The 23,607-nt window shown below is 40.3% G+C and overlaps 1 protein-coding gene across 1 annotated transcript in view; it reads left to right on the top strand.

Moving 5' to 3' along the window:
- SOSTDC1 (sclerostin domain containing 1) overlaps positions 1-23,607 on the top strand; it is a 66,458-nt gene that overhangs the window by 5,601 nt on the left and 37,250 nt on the right. The gene's annotated exons all lie outside the window — the stretch shown is intronic.

The raw sequence follows: 23,607 nt of genomic DNA, 5'->3' as shown, positions 1-23,607 counted from the left end.
ATTTTCAATTCTAAACCTGTGCTGGCTTCAGTGTGATTTTACATTTTCTCCCAAGATCAGTGGACCCCATGTCTACTCTCTATCTATGCCCTCACAAAGCCACCCTTTGACTATCCCTTGTGAATAGAGGAGAACATGCCCATCAGGGTTCTAGGTATAGAGTGTGGAAAAGATGAGGGGACAAGAACTCCTGGTGAGCTCATCCACTTGTCCCATGGGGTGGGCAGGATCAGGGGGTGGGGAGGCCAGAGGAAGACCTGAGCAGGAGCTTTTATCTTTTAATTTAATTTAATTTAATTTAATTTAGTTTTTTAAGTAGGCCCATGCCTAGCATGAAGCCCAACATGGGGCTTGAACTCACGACCCTGAGATCAAGACCTGAGCTGAGATCAAAAGTAAATTGTTTAACCAACTGAGCCACCCAGGCATCCTGAGAGCAGGGGATTTTAAATCATGGAGCCTGGAACAGAAGACCTCCTACCTAAAATTAGCATGGTAACTGGGTAGAGAAGTCATATGGTTCTTTAAAATGAATTTCCATTATAGGATTTCATTGTGTGATGTCATTAAAATAACTAATCCTTCCCTTACTTTGTTCAATTTAGACTTCATGAGTTATTGATACAGAGAAATTTATCCTAAATTGGCAGAGAAGTCTTATAAATGCTAGTCAGAATACTGTATTTTGTCACATATATGATTTAACAATCAGACATCTGAAGCATAAGTTCTCTCTCTATACATGTGTGGGAGTATGTACATGCATGCATGTATTATGTATACATATACATTCACACACATACGTGCGCACACACACACACACACACACACACACACACTTACTAGTAGACAACATTTCACTGCCCCCAATGATCTCTCTCTCGTGGTTTTCATATCCTTGTGTAATCCTCTCCCCTTGCACATGGGCTGGATTTATGGACTCACTTCTAGTAAATAGAATGTGGCAGGAGGAAGGGATATCACTTCTGAAATTAGGTTAGAAAAGGACTGTAATTTCTGTCTTGAGCACCCTCTGTCTTGTTCTGTGGCCTGGTCTGAGGTAAACTTGCATGATGTTGTGAGCTGACCTATAGACCCACATGACAAGGTATTGTTGTCTCTGGCCAACAGCCGGAGAGAGGACCTGAAGTCTGCCAATAGCTGTGTGAGTCAGTTGGGGAGTAGATGCCCCTCTACTGAAGCTTTGAGATAACTATAGCCCTGGCCTGGCTTGCTGCCTTCTGAGAGATTCTGGCCCAGAGGCACCCAGGTGAGCCACACTCAGAGTCCTGACACTCAAAATGGAAATAATAAATGTTTACTATTTGAAGCTGCTAAATTTTGAAGTAATTTGTTATGCAGCAATAGATAACTAATGCATTTATATGTGTATTATTGTATTATATGTATGTATGAATTTAAATTACAAGTACAAGGAAGGCCAAAAAGTCACATTTCTCTAGTCAATTCAGTTATTTTCAAAAGAATCCTTGTCCCTGTTACCATATGTAGTAAATATTTGACAAAATTTCTCATCCTGACAATTTCCAGATTAATATTTAAATCTGGAAAGATAAATTTACTCTTGGAATGTTAGCTACATGCAACCACATGTTTAGATGTAAAAATAAATTTGACTCTTTTATCATAATGTAATTTAATTGAAGGATAACTTCAAAAATTTTTTTTATTAAACTACAACTTAATCTAAATTGTGTTGTGTTGACTTTAAAAAAAATCATTATCGGGGCGCCTGGGTGGCGCAGTCGGTTAAGCGTCCGACTTCAGCCAGGTCACGATCTCGCGGTCCGTGAGTTCGAGTCCCGCGTCAGGCTCTGGGCGGATGGCTTGGAGGCTGGAGCCTGTTTCCGATTCTGTGTCTCCCTCTCTCTCTGCCCCGCCCCTGTTCATGCTCTGTCTCTCTCTGTCCCAAAAATAAATAAATGTTGAAAAAAAAAATTAAAAAAAAAATCATTATCCAAATAATACTAGTGGCAAGTCAATAAACAATTTTTTAAAATCTTTTTATGAAAACTTTTTAAATGCAATATATATTTTTAAAAAATGGGACAGAATAGAGTACTATTGTTTTGTCAAATTTTGGGTATTATATTGGGGATGTTTTATGTCTCAATACATTGTTTTCTCCGAAACTCTTTTTTAAAGTTTTTTTTTTCCCTTTATTTAAGAGAGAAAGAGTGGGGGGAGAGGGGCAGAGGAGGAGAAAGACAGAGAGAGAGAGAGAGAGAGAGAGAGAGAAAATCCTAAGCAGGCTCCACACTCAGAGTGGAGCCCAATGCAGGGCTCAATCCCACGACCCTGGGATCATGACCTGAGAGAAAATCAAGAGTCGAACACTCAACTGAGTGGGGCACTCAGGCGCCCCATCTCAGCGGCTCAGGGATCCGAAACTGCTAAGATTTTCTTCTCTATACTCCCATAGATTTTAAAGTAAATTTCAGAATGAAGACTCAGCTTGGAAGTCATTTTCCTTTATGGCTTGGATTAGTTTTGCATAATAAGATCATTGTTAGCAGTGGCATCCAGGATTCTTGGGGACAGATTATTTGTTGCTCTTATTTCCTTCCATACTAAAGTGACAGGGAGAGACTCCCAAACTAGCTCCAGGAAGCCTAGGTTACCGTGTGTGGCCAGCTTGGGCCATCAAGCCACTTAAAGGAGTCTTCTTTCTGCATGAGATGACCCAACATCCTTCCTTTATGCACTCATTCATTCAGTCAGGCATTGAAGTTGACTGAATCCCTACCATCAATCAGATACTCTGCCAAGGACTGGAGAATGTGAATAAGGCACTCTCCAAAGAAAAGGAGTTATGAAGCAAATAGTATTAGTACCCATAGCTCTAAACATACTTTAATTATGTTTGGTTCTGCTTGATATTGGCTGGTATTCAAATAGATTATTAAAGATGTTACTATTATTTTCTCAGAGCCTGAAGTGTTTCAATTACCCTTGTACATAATTCCAAACTGTCTTATTGACTGTAATAACTGTGTGCTCTTTATTGCCTTTATTCAGCTGTAAGGTTCTTATTAAAGATGCTTTCATTACCAACTTTTCACACAAAGCAAGTAGGACACAAAGGTTCAATAATCATTTTAATTATAGACACTACATTTTGGAAAGTAGTTCAGAAGAAATCTTTTTCAGAAGAAGTACAAAGACATTGAGAGGTTTTTTGCATTTCAAGTTTAATGCTTCTAAAGTTTTAGAAAATAATTTTTGTTTCATGAATCCTTTTTAGGTTATAACGAAGAAAGAAAATGTGTTTCCACATTGGGGAATGGTTTCCAAGATGCTTGGCAATTTTCCTTATATTCGGATAGAAAAGATAGACAAACAGCTCATTTAGGCTCTGTCCAATTTAGCCTTTCCCTAGTGATCTGGACTATGCAGGAAGAAGCAGAAATCAAGCTAAAGGCCACCAGATCCCTACCATTTGTATAGGTGATGGCTTCATGTCACTTTTGCAGGCATAGATTATTAAAAACAGGTGGGGAAATATGGGAAGGAGAGTGAGCGAATAAAACAAAGGAGAGAGAACAAAAGAGGAGAAAAACATAAGGGAAAGGGAGTGAAGAGAAGAGAGGAGACAGAGTCAAGACAAGAAAAAAGAGAGCAGAAATCTAGAGAAACAGGAGAGAGAGAAAGGAAAGATGATCAGGAATTATACTGTCTCTTGATCACCCTCACCATTTGAAAAGAGAGGCATTACTTCATTCTGGATCTCATGGCCCAGGGAGGCTGGTAACTACAGCTCTCTAAACTCCTGGCATCAAGAATGGGCACATAATCCAAGATAGGCTAAGTAGAATAATCACTCCTAGATTTTTCAAGTTGTAACTAAGGGGAAAGACGGGGGGGGGGGGGGTGTCTCTTCTTGGTGGTGAAGCTATGTGGTGTAAGACCTAAAGTTAATATTACACGTACTGCCTTAATATCCAAACCTGGGAGGGCCTAGAATGACCTAAGTGCATGTCCCCCTCCTCACTCTCTTCCCACAGGCAGAGTGAGTGTCCTAGCCAAGCAACCGTCCTTATCCAACAGAATGAATACAATTGCTGCCTGTCCCTGAGTGGCAGGTTTCACTTCCTTGCCAGCCCAAACAGTGATTCAAACAATCCAATCACATCCTCGTGTGGGAACGAAGGCATCTCACTCTCTTGTCACTACAGAGTCTGTCTCCCACAGGCCCTGGCTATTCACTCTGTTCCAGAGCACACCCCCTGTGTGGTCTTGCATGTTATGCAGCAGCGTCCTCCCCTGGGCTGTGAGAGTAGGGCACTAATAGACTGCTACCCGTCGTATCTCTCCAGAGTCAGGTGTCGTGCATTTGGTCATCCCTGTGAGCCTGGGGTGAAGATCCTGCCCTTACCAATAATTTGAAGAGAAGGCAATTAAAACAAGCCGTGATATAAACCGGGGGCTGCTGGGCATGTTTCCAGCCATGGATAGTAGCTGGGCTGAGAATGAAAAGGTAGTTCACGAAGAGTGGCAGAACTGGGAGAAAATGGGAGGGGGACACTGGCTGATTTAGAATTCCTGGCTCTAGTCACCACTGAGGTCCTGCCTTTCCAGCAGCTTTCCACCTTTTTTTTTTGTTAACTTCTTATCGCTTGATGAGGGGTTCTTTCAATGGCGTCCAAGAGTTTAGATGGATGTAGGCAGCCAGGGGAAAGAGGGGAAAGAAGGAAAAGTAAAGAAAGAAAAGTTGTACATGGTGAGTCGGAATCGAGAACCAGCTACAGTCACCTCACTGTGAATCAGTGAAGTCAATATTTGGTTGCCTTCATTTGAATGGAAGTTAATGGCCTTTTATTTACTAAGTACCTAACTGTGTGACCTGTACAGTTCTTGTAGAATGAGAACATATATAACAGGTGTAGAAGGCTGCTTATAGTCCAATATCATGAACAGGGAAAAATATCTCCAGACACATAAGGTATATTCTATAGTGGGATAAGGAAGATATCACCCCATGTGGAAAGTCAAGTATAAAGAAATTAGAATATTACTTTTCAGGATTTATATTTGAAATCACTGAAGTTCTTTCTTGAAGGCCCACAGTTTTCTGTCTAGAAAATGAAGGAATCTTAAAGTTTATATGCTGATGAACATTAGAAAAATTTTTTTCTCACTGAGGTGAAAGTCACATAGAAAGCATTTTTTTGATTTTTTTAAGTTTCTTTATTTAGAGAGTGAGAGAGAGAGAGAGCACAAGCAGGGAAGGGCAGAGACAGAGTGAGAGAGACTCCCAAGCAGGCCCTGGGCTGTCCCTGTGGAGTCTGACACAGGGCTTGAACCCACAAACCATGAGATCATGACCTGAGCCGAAACCAAGAGTGGGATGGTTGACCAACTGAGCCACCCAGACATCCCGTAGAAAACATTTAAAAATGAACAATTGAGTGGCATTTAGTACAGTTACAATGCAACCATCACCTTTATCTGGTTCTAAAACACTTTCATCATGCTCAGAGGAGATCCCATCCCTATCCCCATTTCTCCCTCCACCCAAACCTCCCCCACCCCAACCCTGGCAACCACTAATCTACTCTCTATCTTTATGAACGGCCTTGTTCTGGATGTTCCATATGAATGGAATATATGTCTAGCTTCTTTCACTTAGCAGAATGTTTTGGAGGTTCATCCATGTTTCAGCATGCTTCAGCAATTCATTCTTTTTAAGGCTAAATAGTGAACCTTTGTATCAATGTACCACAGTTTGTTTATTCTTTCATCTGTTGATAGATACTTGGGTTGTTTTTTCTTTTAGCTGTTGTGAATAGTGCTGCTAGGTAAATTTATTGGAACGCTTTGTTATTTGTTAGAACACTTGTCTTCAGTTTTTTAAGGTATATGCCTAAGAGTGGAATTACTGGGTTATATGCCAATTCTGGTTAACTGTTGGAGGTGCCATCAAATTATTCTCTAAATGTGGCAGCCTAAATGTAACTGGATTTCACAACCCTAGCCACAACTATTGGTCAGTCACAGAAGCTAGTACAGTTTTTGCCTAGAATCTTTCCATTGTCTTATCATTAAACTGTTAGTGTATGATCTTAGAAGCTGCTGTTAGCCATGTTTCTACCTAGAAGGTGGACTTAAAATAGAAGAAAATGAAAGTAACATACAGAGCAAGAGCAGGTCAAGTTTAATGGTGTTAGTTCTTCCTTCTAGCTAGTTCTACTCCTGCTTTACTTCACTGCAGTTTGGTTATGGAAGTTAATATAGTTTCCTTTTGGTTCAAGCCACTTGACATTAGATTTCTCTACTTTAAATCAAAAGTCTGACCAAGTTAGTTGATGTGGTAATATTATCTTGAGGTGAACTTCTTTTTTTTTTTTTAACATTTATTTATTTTTGAGACAGAGAGAGACAGAGCATGAATGGGGGGAGGGCCAGAGAGAGAGGGAGACAGAGAATCTGAAGCAGGCTCCAGGCTCTGAGCTGTCAGCACAGAGCCTGATGCGGGGCTCGAACTCACGGACCGTGAGATCGTGACCTGAGCGAAGTCGGACGCTCAACCGACTGAGCCACCCAGGCGCCCCAAGAGGTGAACTTCTTAATACCCTGGCATTTTCACATGCATGTGTCGTGTCTTGGGTCTATATCTGGCCCAAACTGACCCTAATTTCTAGTATAATGCTTGCCAGAACTTCTGTCTACTGATATCCCTGCCCCTCCCCTCCACCAAATTAAGAACTAATAAGAAAATGTGAAAATATTTCTGGTAGAATTGTATCTTTTTTCTTTCTCTTTAAAAATTTACATTACTGTAGTTGGATAGCTGCCAAGAGCTTGAAGTACAGCTGCATTTTTGAATTAATTAAATATCATAATCCTGTTTGCAGTTTCTATCAGTAACTAGAATGAATGTTATAGAAAGAGCATTTAGTAAAAGGAATGTGTTGTGTAATTTAATGTATGCTAAATGTAGGTGGTCTAAAGACTATTTTACTGCGTTCCTAATTTTACCCATAAACTTTAAAAATTCTGTCACTGAAGTGTGAATACCATTCAACAAAAGGAAGTCAACTAAGCCCTTTATATAACATTATTTTAAATAATCTTTTCTATATTTTCGAAGTCAGATTGTATAGTTAGTTAATCCATCTACCTATTGTAATATTAGGTGGTGAAAAATGTCCTGCATCCTGTCTCTATACATTCTTTTTCAATTCCCTTTTGTTGACTTTTCTTATATTTTGTATCATAGCTTTGGTAACTAGGATGTCGTTGGGTGAAGAAAATCCCTTATTTCCGATCTTTGTCATTTACAAATTAGTGACTCAAAGTATTACATGTGCATTCCCATAATTGTTTATCTTGGTGTGGCCCATGCTGAAAATTATTTCTGCTATCAAAATTATTTTGTTCTTTGACTTGATCTCTTGGTATTTTTTGGTTATGTTTTCTCTAGAAGTCAGGAATTGCTTGTCGGAAATCCCTTGACAAGAAAATTTACTAAGAACGTTACTGGATTGGTAAACTTGACAGTTTCTTTGCTAACAAATTCTAGCTTCCATAGCTTAACTTCTTACCCTACAGCTATTTTTTTCCTCTCGCATGATTTTCTTCATATACTATTGTGGTTTGGATAAACTTTTTTATTAACTTCGTTTTGTTACTTAGATATGGATCATACTTAAACTGTATAGCTATGATAACTTAACACTTTGTATTACTTAAGATAATTTAAGACACTTTCTGTAACTGGTAGAATGATCCTGAGGCTCTTGTCTGGAGCTCCATTGGAGGAGACCCATTGGAAAATCACACAGTCTGGCTACGGCTTTTTCCTACAGTGGCTTTTATAACCTGGATCATATTCCGTTTATCTATAAATGATCTCGGTTGTTGTTTCCAACAACCCTGAGTATAAGTCCCTGTGATTTATCATGTACAGAGTCACTAACTGATTCATTGTCAGTGATAGGTGCTAACTTTGGAGTAAAGGGGTTGTCCTAAGTTATGGAATTTTCATTATAATATCAGGACACTAAGCTTTACTTGTTTACACAGTAAAGAAGAGTAAAGAAGTATCTTGTGTCCATTAATAAGAAATCCAAAGGGCGATCAGTTCTCAGGGTCAGAACTCTAGATCTCTGCTAGTTTTATTTTTAATTTTTTTAAGTTTATTTATTTATTTTGAAAGAGAGAGTATGGGGGTGGGGGCAGAGAGAGAGGGGGAGAGAGAGAATCCCATCAAGGCTCTGCACTGTCAGCGCAGAGCCTGATGCAGTGCTCAAATTCATGAACCACGAGATCATGACCAGAGCTGAAATCGAGAATCAGACGCTTAGCCCACTGAGCCACCCAGTTTTCTCTAGATCTCTGCTAACTCTATTTTTTAATTTTTATTTATTTTTACTTGTTGATTTATCTTTTATTTTTTTTAGAGGGAAAGAGAGCACAAACAGGGGAGAGGAGCAGAGGGACAGAGAAAGAGAGGGAGAGACAGTGTATCCTAAGTAGGCTCTATGCTCAGTGCAGACCTGACGACCTGGGATCATGACCCGAGCTGAAATCAAGAGACTGAAGTCAAGAGACCGACTGAGTCACCCAGACACCCCTCTGCTAATTTTAAGTCCTATACTCCTCTAAGTTGATTTTCTTTTCAGGTTTTCAGTTAGCCTTTCCCATCCCAAAACAGTATTAGCAGTTCCAGGTTTTACTTCTGATATGCCACTATTGAGAAGAGTGCTTACTTTCTCTTATCACCTTATGGAAGGGGAAACATTTCCCTAAATGCTTCCCTTCCATGTATCCTTGGCCAGAATGGAGTTACATGCCCACCTAAAATCAGTCACTGGTGGGGTGCCTCGGTGCCTTGGTGGCTTGGTTGAGTGTCTGACTCTTGATTTTGGCTCAGGTCATGATCCCAGAGTCATGGCATTGAGCCCCCCATCAGGCTCTGTGCTAAGCATGGAGTCTGCTTAAGTCTCTCTCTCTCTCTCTCTCTCTCTCTCTCTCTCTCTGGCCCTTTCCCTGGCTCTCTCTTTCTCTCATTCTCTAAAAAAAAATCAAATCAAATCACTGGCAAGGAGAGTGGTATTGCTATGATTGGTAGACAATCAAGATCCTCTCTGATATGCTATCTGCCAGGGGGACTCACCCTTCACTGAACTGGGAAGATGATAGTTTGCACTCATCTGCCTGAACTCCCACATAAATGCCCTCCTCCACCTGCTAGAGTTCTACACCACCCAATGGAGTGTCCTCCTTCCCCAAGGACGTGATCCTCATGTGGCTTGAACTCTGACACTATATCCACTTGTCTATCCATCTATGCTCCCCCTACTCTTGGGGAGCTGCTCTGCCAGTGTGCTGAGGCTGAGTTCCCTGTATGGACGCACTGTGTGCATGGACGCCTTCCTCATCTGCTTGGGCTGTGACGCCTGTGACCTCCTTCATACCAATGAGATTTGACTGCTTGCCCAGCCGTGTTCTGTTCCAGAAAGAGTTAAACTATGCTCAGATGCAATTTTTATAGAGGTCTATTTAAAGAATAACAAATAGCTATCTATTTAAAGAATGGCAAATAGCTATGTACAAAGTAAAAATAAAAGAAAGCAATGAGATTTTTCCACTCACAGAAAAAAAAAGGAGTTGTCAGAATAGAAAGCTGTGATAGTGCATGTATACTGTTGCTATAAGACATACAGCTAATACGTATGGTGTTCATAGAATAAGAAAAATATAACTATTCCCTCCAACCCATCAGCAGTATCTCATGTTGCAGATGAGATACAGAGAATAGCAATTTAAAATGACATTTGAACTTTTCTTTATTGTTAAAATTTTTTTAAATGTTTATTTTCTTTTGGGGGGGGGTGGCGGGGGGACAAGCAGAGTGTGAGTGGGGAAGGGGCAGGGAGATGGAGACACAGAATCCGAAGCAGGCTCCCGGCTCTCAGCTGTCAGCACAGAGCCAGACAGATGCAGGGCTCAAACCCATGAACCGTGAGATCATGACCCGAGCTGAAGTCGGATGCTCTACTGACTGAGCCACCCAAGTGCGCCTCAAATAACATTTTAATGTTTAAAACTGTGTAGCAACCCTTGACAGTTAGAAAAATAAGAATAAGAACCTGGCCCTATTTTTCCCAGAAATGAATTTAGAATAAAATAGTTGCTTTTTCAGAGTTGATGTCATGGTACTTAATAGTCCCCAGCACAGCTGCATTGCAAGAAGGCAACTTTGAGTGGCAATAAAATAAACCTTTTATGTTGCTATCTTAGCTGCAAGATTTCCACAGCATATTCATTTTACAGATGAGAAGCCCGAGGCATGGAGCGTTAAGTACGCAGTCCAGGGTCACACAGCAGGCAAGCGGAACAGGCAGGACCCACTCCCATGCAGCCTGGCTCCTGTGCCCTTCTCTATAGCGACTGCTGACCTGTGGGAAAAATACCCAACTGCGGTATTATCTTTAATAGGAGAAAGCTTGGAAGTAACTATAGAAGAGAAAAGGTTAATGAATCATCTGTTCTGTGGAAATTAAACAGCTGTTAAAGAATGATGCAACCAAGTCACATTTATTGACAAGCAAAGGTGTTTAGTTTATCACCCAATGTTTGCTGTAAACACTGAGTAAGACCATCTATAGATTATAGGGAGAGTAGTTGTGTAAACCTATAAATGCCCAAAGCAGGATGGAAAGATTCCAGGCAAATTGTCCTCAGGGTCAGTTGGGAGAAGAGCAGGATCTGGGATGTGAGAAGAGGAATCTCAGGGGGTAGAGGTATATCAACATGATGCAGGAAGGAAAGGTCAAACACATCCCCTGAGGAAGAGGAATGCTCAAGAGGGTTACACTGTCCAGAGGTGGGGGTGGACCCCACAGGCTGGAAGCAAGGGCTTGTCCTCTCTCAGTTTCATGCAGGGACATCACCTGCCCAGACCAGCTCCAGGGTGATGTCAGGCATATGTAGGCCAGGAGTGCTCAACTAGATCCTTCATCTTTTCAGGGCTAACAGGCACTCTGTGCCTACCAGTGTCTCTCAGGTAAATGCTGCAAAGAGCTTGGGTTCATGGAGGGTCCCTCACGAGACAATAAAAGCTCAGATGGGTCCAGGAGACTCAGGTGTCCCTTTTGGAGCCTCTGTTGGGGATTGAGCAGCCCTTACTCATGAATGGTCTACTCAGAATATCCTGACCTGGCTTCTGTTTAACTCCCTTCACGGGAAGTTCAGGAACCTCCATCATGTTCTGAACACGTGGCTGGTGCAGGGTAGGGGAGCTACACACAGGAATGAGACTCAGTTCTTGGCCTGGGGAGGTGAGTGGCCAGGGTTAATTTGCCAGTCTGTTGCCTGTGAATCTTGTGTCACTCCATTCGAGTGTTTTTTTTTTTTTTTTTTTTTTTTTTGACATTGAGTAAGGACCCACTTCCAGAATGTCAGGCCAAATGGGTAAGGCCAGGAGACTTGGAGCCCTTCTGTCATAGTGGCTTCTTCTGTTTTCATACCTGTCACTGCATGATGTTACTTGTCAACATATGAGTAACACTGGGCTTCCCTGCTGGAGTTAAACTCCACAATGGCAGATCTTTCCATGCAGCCCAGATCCTGAACCCAGGATCAGAGAGGGAAGACTCAGCCTGGCGCCTCTGGCTGGCTCCCTGTAACTAGTCACAAGGTCCACTGGGTAGTTGAGAGAGTCCTGGGGCCTCATAAGGGGGGAAGGTCCCCATGCTTGATGTCTCCATTGCTACACTCTGAAGCTCGCCCTAGGATGGGAGAGAATAGGGCTCCAAGGCTTCTCCTAAGATGGCATAGTGGTTATCCGCATATGGTTTCATTTCTTACAAATTCACTGCACAGTTTCAAGGGTATTAGAGCTCTCTGTTTAGCAAATGTCAGAGACATTTTGGGTAACATTTGGGGACCTGTGGAAGTTAGGAACTTGATGAAATTAACATGGAAATAATTTTATGGAGAAAAAAGTCCAACTGGAGTTTCAACTGGGATTTCATTAAATTTATAGATTAATTTAGGGAAAATTCAGATCATTATAAATTATTAAGATTTCCAATACAGATGCAGGAGCATGAAATCTTACTTGATTTGAGATTGGTATCTGAGAGGGCAAGATCATCTTTTTTTTGCTTTTTTTTCTGTTTTTTTTTTTTTTTTTTTTAAGGCTGACTTGGCTATTTCAAAAAAAAATTTAAATGTTTATTTTTGAGACAGAGAGAGAGAGAGAGAGCACAAGTGGGGGAGGAGCAGAGAGAGGGAGAGACACAGAATCTGAAGCAGACTCCAGGCTCTGAGCTGTCAGCACAGAGCCTGACGCGGGGCTCGAACTCAGAGACCATGGGATTGTGACCTGAGCCGAAGTTGGATGCTTAACTGACTGAGCCACCTAGGTGCCCCCTGACTTGGCTATTTTTGGTTAAATATGTGATATTGGGCATGGTCTGTGACAGAATTTGTACTTGATCTTGGAGTAAGCCTTCAGGAGCAGCATGAGGAAGTGGTGACAGCATTATTCCAGTATCTTCGGTGAATCGCTTGACTATGGAAGGTTCTTCCTTAGTGATTTTTGATATAATGAATAGCAAGTTAGCCATAGTGATTCTATTAAATATTTTTAACATTTTTAACATTTAATATTTCATATTTAACATTAAATATTCTAACATTACTATTAGCTCTCTTCTTTCTGTCTGTTCTTACTCCTCACAAGAATTTTATTTACCCGAATGTATTTGCTTAAAGTCTCCTATTTTATAAGCACTGTTTTAAGCCCTAGTGACTTAACCAGGAAAAATTAAAAATCAAAATCTTTTGCCCTTATTAAGATTATGTTTTAGTGAGTACAACTCAGTTATACAACATGATGTATCTTTGGCCAGAGGTGTGTCCATGAAAATAGGAAAAAGTTGACGCTCGATGAAGATGTATTTAATTTGAGCTATGTGTCATATTTCTGGCCTCTCCCACTTCCCAGCACGTGGTTAAGTTGCCCTTCCTTGATCTCTTTTGATTGAGTGGGGCCAGATAACTAATTATTACTTATGAGTTGTAAATAAAGATAATTTGGGGCACTTCTGGGTGGGAGCATTGAAATGCCAGTGTAAGATAATCTGGGACACTTCTTGTGCTCTGATCTGGGGGTGGGCAACATAGGAGATGGTGGCTGCTTCATCAGCCTGGGCTCCTGAATGACTGAGATAGTTTGTGATATTGATCCTCTGAGATTTTGTGGGGGACACATTGTTTGTTCCTGCAGGATAGCTCAGCCTGTGCTCACTGATATAACACGTTTAAAGGAAAGCAAAATGAAACATGTTATATTAGGATTTGTGAGCAGTAAGGTGCCAAATTATACTTGTACAGCACAAGTAGGCAGATATAGATCAGGTTTCGTACAATATTCCTTCCACTAGAATCCATGGGAATCCTCTACTAACTGTCTCTCGTCGTCTTTTCCATTTTCCTGTTTCTGGTCACTGGCCCCACATTCCATGCCCGCAGCTCTGGTTCATTCCCTATTTAGTGCCTGGCACCTTCTCTTCATACACTCTCTGATGCTGTTGAATTGGAGCTGGCGTTGACCTTTTATTATGGATACCACATATTTCTGGTTTCAGTCATTCGATACTCTACATTGTGCCAAGTACAAACATGAACATCTTCTTTGCAGCCTAATAGGTCATTCGGTCTGGCTGATATGCTAATTTGTTTGAGAGGGCCAAGGTAATGATGCAGTGTTCCATTGCATGTTGATACACTTAGGCTGACTTTCTTATTTTCATCATTATTACTTTATTAGTAAATGACATTTTGGTTCTCTTATGCCCATTCCATTTTCCTCCCAAATTTAAATGAATGAGGATTGGTAATATTGGAGAACCACTTAGGCAACTAGAACTGTGGGATATGTTGATAGGGCAGTATTGTTCAACATTGGTTCTCTGATAGAATTAAGAGCTCTAAAAGACACCAGACCCAGGCAGCACTCCAGACCAATTGCAATGGGATGACTGTGCCAGGACTTTGGCATCAGTATTTTTTAACCCCCCTCCCCTCCTGTTGATTCCAATATGCAGTTGAAGTTGAGAGTCACTCTTGTAGACATTAGTGCTGGGTCAGGTGAGGACAGGTAGCCAAGGAAACTAGCTGCAGAAGGACACAGAGGAGAATGAGGACTAGGAGATAAAGTCTTGCAGGGCCTCCCAGTGAATACTGACATGCTATACATCTTATTCCTGACGTGCATCAAAGTTGGGCTTAGACACACTTGATGTCTACCAGGATTCTGTATTTTGTGCCGGCTTCTCCTTCTCTCTTCTCCTCCAGCCAGAGCTTGAAAAGCTACTCCTAGGGTAGCAAATATTTAAAAGGCAAATCTAGGCGAATAGAATCATATTGCAAAGTCCATTAAGAGAGAGGCAACGCCTAAAGGATTAAAAAAAAAACAATTGGGAATACACCAGAATGGAGTCAGGAGGTTGAGCAAAGGTGAGAAGGAAGGGTGGATTTTTACACGCAATGGTACAATGAGGCTGGGGACCCTAGTTTCATTGTTGGGGCAGCCACCTTCAAAGAGCACGGTGAGCCTGGGCAGGGAAGAAAGAGCAGATGGCATGTGGCATATTTTGAAATAGAAGCCAATCCTTAGCAAGTAATAAAAACTGACTTTAGCAAAATTGTTTCTATATTTATTCTTCTTGAATAATAGAATAGGGCTATATTAACATTTTTTTAGGCAAAGAAAATCATTCATTTATGAGGAAAAACCTCCAGCAGTTGAATGTCTCATATAAATGACACATCTTAGACAGAAAGTAACCTGTGTTCACCTAGATCTTGTACCTCAATATAATTCTACTAGGGTGGGTTAGGGGTAAGTGTTTTACACTTTAAAGGTATAGAAAGATACTCTGTAGGCTGGGTTGGCACCCACTTCCTTGCTTACGTGCTTTTCCCTTCTCCTTCTAACATCCTTTTCCTACATTCTCTGTCTCTTTTTCTCATCTTTTTCTAGCCTTCTGCACTTAGGAGATCCCCTGCCTGCCACAGTGACTCCACCCATCAGATCAACACCCTGGGAGGTTCTTGCCCTCCCTTCTGTTCTGGTATTTCCTTTCATCAGTACCATTCTTTCTTGCCACTTGTGTCTGTTCTCTAATCTCAAATTCTTGTCTCTGTCAGGAGGCTTTTTCTAAACTGTGTGACTTCATTTCTCTGCTGCTTCCTTGAGCTCCCTGAGAAGCCTGAAGCTCAGCTAAATCTCTCCAGGACTATGTGCAGTAACGTACCCAGTGAAGCTTTGTTTAGCATTCCCGAGAAATGAGTCACCTGAGCCCTCCATGAGTAGAGAAAGCTGAGGAGGCCTACCTGAGTGGCCGAATGCTCCCTGAACCTGAAGTCTGCAACCCTCAGTTGAGAGTGTCATTATGTCCTCTCCTTGATATTCTTGCTTTGGATCTAGTAGAACATCTCCTTGTTCTGTCTGTTCCAACAAAAGGAAGACTGCCAGAAGTCTGTCTGGGCATGATTTCCTGGATGCTTTGTTTCTATATTTTGCAGTGAGAAAAATGATGAGGTTTTGTGTAGAGGATGTTGGTGGTAGCTCCCACGTTCATTCTGCCTCTGTGTCTTACTCTTTGATGCCTGGGACCACTTGCCTCTCTGCTCTGTCTACTATCTCCCTGACCTCTGCCATTAAATGGAATTTTTCTTAATGTTTATTTATTTTGAGAGAGAGAAATAGAGAGTGTATGCACGTACATGCACGCAAGCCAGGGAGGGGCAGAGGCCAACAGGGGGCTCGATCCCATGAACCATGAGATCATGACCTGAGCCAAAATCAAGAATTGGGCAATTAACCAACTGAGCAACCCGGGCGCCCCTAAATGGAGATTTTTAACTTCATTAAGGGGGAAAAGTGGGGTAGGAGAGAAAAAGTACAGAACATCTCAGAATCTCTGGGGGCGGGAAATAATTTAAAAACTTTTCCACTATTATAAGATTATTGTATATTTTTATAAGAAACAAAAAGTCTTGCTTTTTTAAAAATTATGCTCCAGTGACTTTATATTGGTTAACTGCAAACATTTTTAAAGGAATCTTTTTTTTTTTTTTCTCATAATAGGGTCAATTTTTTTACTGCTCAGTGTAAAATTCCTTATTTGGTTCACATTTGTTACAAATTAGATCATTAAATTCTTAATGTCCTATTAAAGAACTTCCACATCTCACATATTCAATATGCCCTTAATATAATTTTCCAGCGTATTCCTATGTACTGACTTAAATTTTTTTAAGTATAACATATATTTTTAAACTAATGAATCCTGGCTCTATTCTTTTTCCCTTATGGCATTCCTTTATCATCACTACTGGTGACATTTTTTTTCCTGTTCTTTCTCAACTTCTTTAAATGTTTTTTTGTTTTGTTTTGTTTTTTCTTGTGTGTGTGTGTGAGACAGAGAGCATGTGTGTGCATCCATGAGTGGGGAAGGGGCAAAGAGAGAATCTTAAGCAGGCTCAATGCTCAATGCAGAGTCTGATGCAGGGCTCTATCTCATGAACTGAGAGATCATGACCTGAGCTGAAATCAAGAGTCAGTTGCTCAACCAACTGAGCCTCCCCAGCATCCCCCCAACTTCTTTTAACAAAACATTTCAAACATACCTGTAGAGAGAATATCTTGCCAATCTTGTTTTATCTATCTCTATATATTTTTAAAGAGTATTTGAAAACAAATCCCAAATATATTATTTTACCTTTGGTAAAATTTGGTAACTGTAAGAGGTAAGGACTTTTAAACGTGAAATGAATATTAGATGACCTTAAGCAAGGATTTAAATTATTTAGGTACAAATGTGGTTAAAACAACTAAATAATTTAAATCCTTTCTTAATGTCATCTAATATTCATGTCATCTTTGGATTTCCTCAGCTCTCTCAAAAACAGCCTTTTATGATTGATTTGTTTCAATCAGGATCCAAGTAAAGTCCTCAGTTAGAATTTAGTTAATGTGTTTGTTCGGTCTCTTCAAGCTACCTTCACTTACCACCCTCCCCACTTTTTAATTTAATTTAATTAATTTAATTTAATTTAATTTAATTTACAATTTATTTATTTTGAGAGAGAAGGAGACAGTATGAATGGAGGAGGAATAGAGAGAGAGAGGAAGACAGAGAATCCCAAGCAGTCTCCACACTGCCAGTACAGAGCCTGATGCGGGGTCTGAACTCACAAATGCGCAAGATCATGATCTGAACCGAAACCAAGTCAGATGCTTTACTGACTGAGCCTCCCCAGGCGTCCCCCCACTTTAATATTTTCTACTTGTTGGATAAGCTAACTCGCTGGTCCTGGGTAATAGCTCGTCTTCTGCACTTGTTTGCTCCCTAAATGATAGTATTTATCTTATGCTTCTGTCAGCTCTTTTTTCCTATAAATAGGAGCTGGAGCTTTTCAGAGGATTGAGTAAATTTTGGTGCTTTTCTTTCTCTCTCTTTTTTTTTTTTAGGGAGAAATACATTATAGATGGCATTTTGTATGTCTTGTTACAATATTGAAGGGACCCACAAGGTCTTCTGTCCTGGTTTTGGTGATACTAAGAGGGATCCACAGATTCAGGAGATACCAGCCAGGTTATCACATTGTAACATTCTTATCCACTTTTTAGCTAAAGGTGTAGCAGCCTTTAATATTGTTGAATTCCTTTATTTCATTAGGGGTTGCAAAATGGTGAGTTTTCTTGCAGTCTCTCTGTATTTATTAGCCATCGATTCTCCATAAAGAACTTTCTCTTGTCAGCAATTTATTACCCAGAAATACAGTTTGTACAGGCACAACAGAACAAGTGCTTTATTTTTTTCAGTGTATTGATTCATTTTCAGAATGGTGGATTGGTATTAGAAATGTCCAAGGATGACCAATGAATTTTTGTTAAAGTTTTAATATGAATTCATGGATTTTCATGTGTTTCAATCCATCATAGTCATTATTATTTTTTTCATCTACTGTCATTGTAGTTCAAATAACAGAATATTAAGCTTTTCCAAATTTTCTTATCTGGTGGGCATAGACAGATGACAGAGCAGAAATTCTTAAGGTGACTTGTGTGTCAGACTCTGATGAGTAAGAATTGATAGTTGTTTTATGTTTATGAAAATTGGCGTGCGTATGGTAAAAGACCAATGATAAGGTTTTGATAAAAAGTTGTGGATATATGCATATTCACCATAAAATTCTTTCAGCTTTGTTGTAAGTTTGAAATTTTTCACAGGTAAAAAAAAAAATAAAGAACTTGGATATTAAGTTAAGAGTCTCTGAAATAAACAAGTTGGGCAACATCAAGCTAAAAAGCTTCTGCACAGGAAAGGAAACCATCAACAAATGAAAAGGCAACCTATAGAATGGGCAAAAATGTTTGCAACTCATATATCTGATAAGGGGTGAATATGAAAAAAATTTAAAGAACTCACACAACTCAATAGCAAGAAAGCCAAATAATCCAATTTAAAAATAGGCTGAGGAGCTGAATAGACACGTTTCCAAAGAAGACAAACAGATGGCCAACAGGTACATCAAAAGGTGCTCAACAGCACTAATCATCAGGGAAATGCAAATCCAAACCACAATGAGGATTCACCTCACACCTGTTAGAATGGCTGTCATCAAAAAGATAAGAGATATCAAGTGTGGGTGAGGACATGAAAAAAAGGTAACTCTTGTACACTGTTGGTGGGAATGTAAATTGGTGCAGCCACTATGGAAAAGCAGTATGGAGGTTCCTCAATAAATTAAAAATAGAGCTACGATATGATCCAGCAGTCCCATTTCTGGGTATGTATCCAAAGGAAATAAAAACAGGATTTCGAAGGGATACCTGCACTCCCATGTTCATTGCAGCATTATTCACAATCGCAAAGATATATAAACAACCTAAGGGTTTGTCAACAGATAACTGGATAAAGAAGATGAGGAATATTATCCAGCCACAAGGAAAAAGGAAATCCTGCCATTTGTGACAACATGGATGGACCTTGAGGGCATTATGCTAAGTGAAATAAGCCACACAGAGAGAGACAAATACTTCATGGTATTGCTTATATGTGGAATCTCATAGAAACAGAGAGTAGAAAAGTAGTTACCAGGGGCTGGGAGGTGAGGGAAATAGGGAGATGTTGGTAAAAGGGTACCACCTTTCAGCTGTAAGATGAGTAAGGTCTGAGAATCTAATGTATAACATGGTGACTATAGTTGATAACACTGTATTGTATAACTGAAATTTGCTAAAAGAGTAGAATGCTTAGATTTTCTCTGCCCTTCCACCGCCACAAAATAGGTAAATATGTGAGGTGATGGCTTTGTTAATTAAGTTGATGGGGAGAATCCTTTCAAAATATATATGTATGTCAAATTGTTATGATGTGCACTTTAAATATTGTACAATTGTGTTTATCAACCATACCTCAATAAAGGTGAAAAAAGCATCCTTTAGTGAACACATTGAAAATTATAGCATAACACAAGAAAAAAACGAGTGAAAGTGTTTTTAGATTTTGAGTATAAAGGGAGATGTATGCGTTTCCATTAGTGCATTGAAATTTCGAACAGTGGCACTCAGACCTCTACAATGTCTGTTGACCTCTGATATGTGAAATTTTTCTCAAATTAAATCAAGACTATTGAGCTGTGTAGGGATAAAAGAATCTTGATTTGTTTGAGAAACACATTTTGAAAAGTTATGATGAAGTTTAATGGGAAACATACTTGTATAGAAGCCTGGGCATAAGGTTGAAATTGATCATCACATTGTTTGTTTAGAAAAGAAAACATAACATTCAAAGAATATGTTGGAAGCATTGGATTTCTTCACATGAGAACACACACATTGAAAATGATGAGGCTTGGATAAAGCATAAATTACAGACTCTTTTTTTTCTTAGAAGTGTTGAGCTTTAAAAAATATGCATATATTATTGGGAATACTAAAAATCAGAATATTTTTGCATAGGGAATACTTTTGAGGAAAAAAAAAAGATACAAAATAATGGGAACATTTTGTTGACAATACCAATGACCAGACTCTGACAGTTATTCTACCAATGGAAGAAGAATAAAATGACAGAGAATTTACAGCATGCCAAATACATAGATTTTCGGCAGTAGCCTATCATTGCTTGCCTGGGTGGTCTCCCATTTCCCAGAAGAGAGAATCACTGAGTTTCATGATAGTCATGATGTACTCTGCACCAAAAGGTCCTCTGTGTGGGGGGAAGGTGGAGGGGAAGGGGAATGACTTTTTAAAAAGTCATAGAAGGGGGTAAAAAAAAAAAACATAGAAAAAATTTTGTGAGTTATGTAAACCAACCCATTTACCCCTAAGAAAAACCACACCTAACTTCTTCCAGACAGATTAGAATCTTTCTTATTTCCAAAGACCTCCTGAGAAGGAGTTTCCATTTCCTTACTTTAGTATTTGACAGGCTTCACGCTCAAGAATACTGCTCTTTCGCCTGTGTTAAATCTTTCATGGTACTGCCAAGATTTTGTTCGTATAATTTCCTCTAAGGGAAGGGAGGCAGACGACTGTCTTCAGGAGATCTTTGTACCTTTGTTCCCCTTGGCCTCCTTTTTTCTATACTCACAATTTCCATCTTTTAAGGCAAAGATTGCAATGCCTTAGGGGTTAGGTGGATAATACATAACTTACCGGATTTGAGATTGTAGGGAGTGGTGGCAAAGTGGAGAGTCAGTGCTCCTCCGAAGGCATTTAATTGCATCGTCATTTTATGCACTGGTGAGGACAAGCCAATGAAGACTTTGGGGTGAATTCTGTTTATGAGCTGCCCACTTCCATCCTTGCTATAGGCCTTCCTACCAGGGTAGAACATGTTAATAAGGTTGTATTTGCCTGTGCATACAGTGGAATACCCAAGTCTTAGTTTAACTCTGGTGAAAGATGTTTGTCTAGATTTCATATCTTCTGCAGGAGATTTTAATGTATGCATTAGCCCCAAGATGGCCTTCCGTGCCCTTGTCTCCTGGTGTTCATACCCTTATGTGCTAGGCCTGTGTGAGTAGCAGGATACATTGGAGATGAGGATGCATACCTTCAAGTGCTAAGTCATGTAAGTCATGAGCAGCTTTCCCTCTGTCTCTTAAATCACTCGCTCTGGAGGAAGCTACAGCTGTGCAGTGAGGAACCTCAAACAGCCCTGTGCGAAAGACATGAGGCCTCCAACCAACAGCCCAAACTAACCTGCCACTCTGATGAGTAAGCCGTCTTGAAAATGTATCCTCCAGTTCCAACCAACCCTTCAAATGCCTATGAGACCAGCCAACAGCTGACTAAAACTGAATGAGAGACTTCAGGTGAGCTCTGCCCACAAAAGACCTGAGGTCTTGACCAATGGAAACCTGATGTGTAATAAATGCTTAGTATTGTTTTAAACCACTGAGTTTTAGAGGAGATTCGCTGGGCAGCAATAGATAATTTGACAAGTAAAGCTGGTGGATTTAGAGCTGTAAATCCACAACTGCAGGCATCTATTACTTAAAAGGAGTAGAACAATCAATCCTGGTGACCCATTCCTCTCAGTTTCCCTTTTAAACAACATTTTCTGGAGTGCCAGGTGGCGCAGTCTGTTAAGTGCCTGACTCTTGACCTTGGCTCAGGTCATGATCTCGTGGTTTGTGAGTTTGAGCTCCACATTGGGCTCTGTGCTGACAGCGTGGCGCTTGCTTAGGCTTCTACCTCCTCTTTCTGCCCCTCCCCCACTTGTGCGCACACTTGCTCTCTCTTTCTCTCTCTCTCTCAAAAATAAATAAACTTGGAGCACCTGGGTGGTTCAGTTGGTTAAGTGTCCGAGTTAGGCTCAGGTCATGATCTCACTGTTCGTGGGTTTGAGCCCCAAGTCGGGCTCTGTGCTGACAGCTCAGAGCCTGGAGCCTGCTTCAGATTCTGTGTCTCCCTCTCTGCCCCTCCGCTGCTCGTGCTCTGTCTCTGTTTCTCAAAAATGAATAAAAATGTTAAAAAAATTTTTTTTAATTAAAAACAAATTAATTAATTAATTAATTAAAAAAGAAATTTCCCCAGCTTTAATGAGATATAATTGATATAGTATTATGTAATATTAAGGTGTACAACATGATGATTTGATATATGTACATATTGTGAAACTATGGCCACAGTAAGAGTTAACACATCCATTGACTGATTTACCCTCTCAGTTTCTTTGGCAATGGGGATAGAGATGTTTTGTTCTTCCTCAGGAATGGAAGCTAGAGATCATGTAGAAAGCATGGTGATCTTACATGGATCCATGTCATATTTTTTCCCATGTCACACTGGCTTTTAATTATCATTCTTTAATAGCTAATATTAATTGAACTTTTACTGTGTGGCAGCATTATGCTAAGAGTTCTGCCTGAGTTATCGTCATATAATCCTCCTAATAGCCCTAAGAGGTAGCTATTATTGTTCTTATTTTCCAGTTTACTGCAAGACAGCTCTAAGGATCTGGTGAAGTAAGCTGATGTCTAAGTAGTTGTGAGTTTTTAAAAAATGCTCTATGACTTTTCTGCCCCCAAATATCTGTACAAATCACACATCACAGTTACTTCTATTTCATAAGTACGAGCCTTGAATGTTTTTCAAAATAATCTCTTAATAGGGTAGTTGGTCACTTCATGGATATATGTTTAGCAGATGTGTTTCATACCCCTTCTTGGGAAAATGGGTGTGTGGCCCTTGCCCGGGAAAGCAAGGCATACGATTTCAGGGAGCCCAGCTGAACGAGGGTGCCAGCTGCTGTGCTCCTCCATCCATCCCTGTCTGCACTGAATTCCTATTTCCCATGAGCCATTCCTGGCCAGTGATTGAGTTGGCAGGGTCAGCAATACATTCCTGTTCTGTGGGATGCAGGGCTCCTCTGAAGGCTGATGCCAGATGGTCCTGCCAAAATCTCTCACGACTGCACTGCAGTCTCATACTCTCCTACCCATCCTGTCTCCTTGCCTCTCTCATTCACCTGAGGTTGGACATGCATAACGGTCTAAAAAGCACCCCTTTCCCCCTTCCCTCTCCTTAGGCCTCTCACAGGTGTGGTTGCCTCAAATTTATCTCCTGCATATTTAGTTCTGTCTTGGCATTTGCTCCTTAGAAGGCATGGACTGGCTCGTAGTGGTAGCACATGAAGCATCTATGGTGACAATGTGATAAGAAGATATCATGAGCAAGCCTAAAAGGACTTGGGGAGGATTCAAAAGATAAGTAACACATTGTATAATTTTGGTTAAGCAAAACTCATGCTGTGCTTAGAAACAAATCAAAGATTATTTATGGGGAAGTTAAGAGGAACCCTATTAACAATAGAATTGTTGATCAAAAAAAATGAAGATACATAAGGATGGGGGTACGTGGTCTGTCTGATAAAGTTAGGTACATTTAGTCATGTAAAATAAAGAATACTCACATATAGCAGATGTTTTTGGTGCCCTGCTTTATCTTGCCCTCGGCCCATTTCTGATTTTAGCTGTGGCAGGTGTGGACAATTCTGGACAGACTCAGACTTGTGACGACAGCATCCTACCTCAAGCACATGCCAG

The sequence above is a fragment of the Prionailurus bengalensis genome, chromosome A2, assembly GCF_016509475.1.
Source record: "Prionailurus bengalensis isolate Pbe53 chromosome A2, Fcat_Pben_1.1_paternal_pri, whole genome shotgun sequence".
NCBI classification, from domain to species: Eukaryota; Metazoa; Chordata; class Mammalia; order Carnivora; family Felidae; genus Prionailurus; species Prionailurus bengalensis.
The sequence above is the reverse complement of the archived record's forward strand: the minus strand, read 5'-3'. Positions and strand labels throughout refer to the sequence as shown.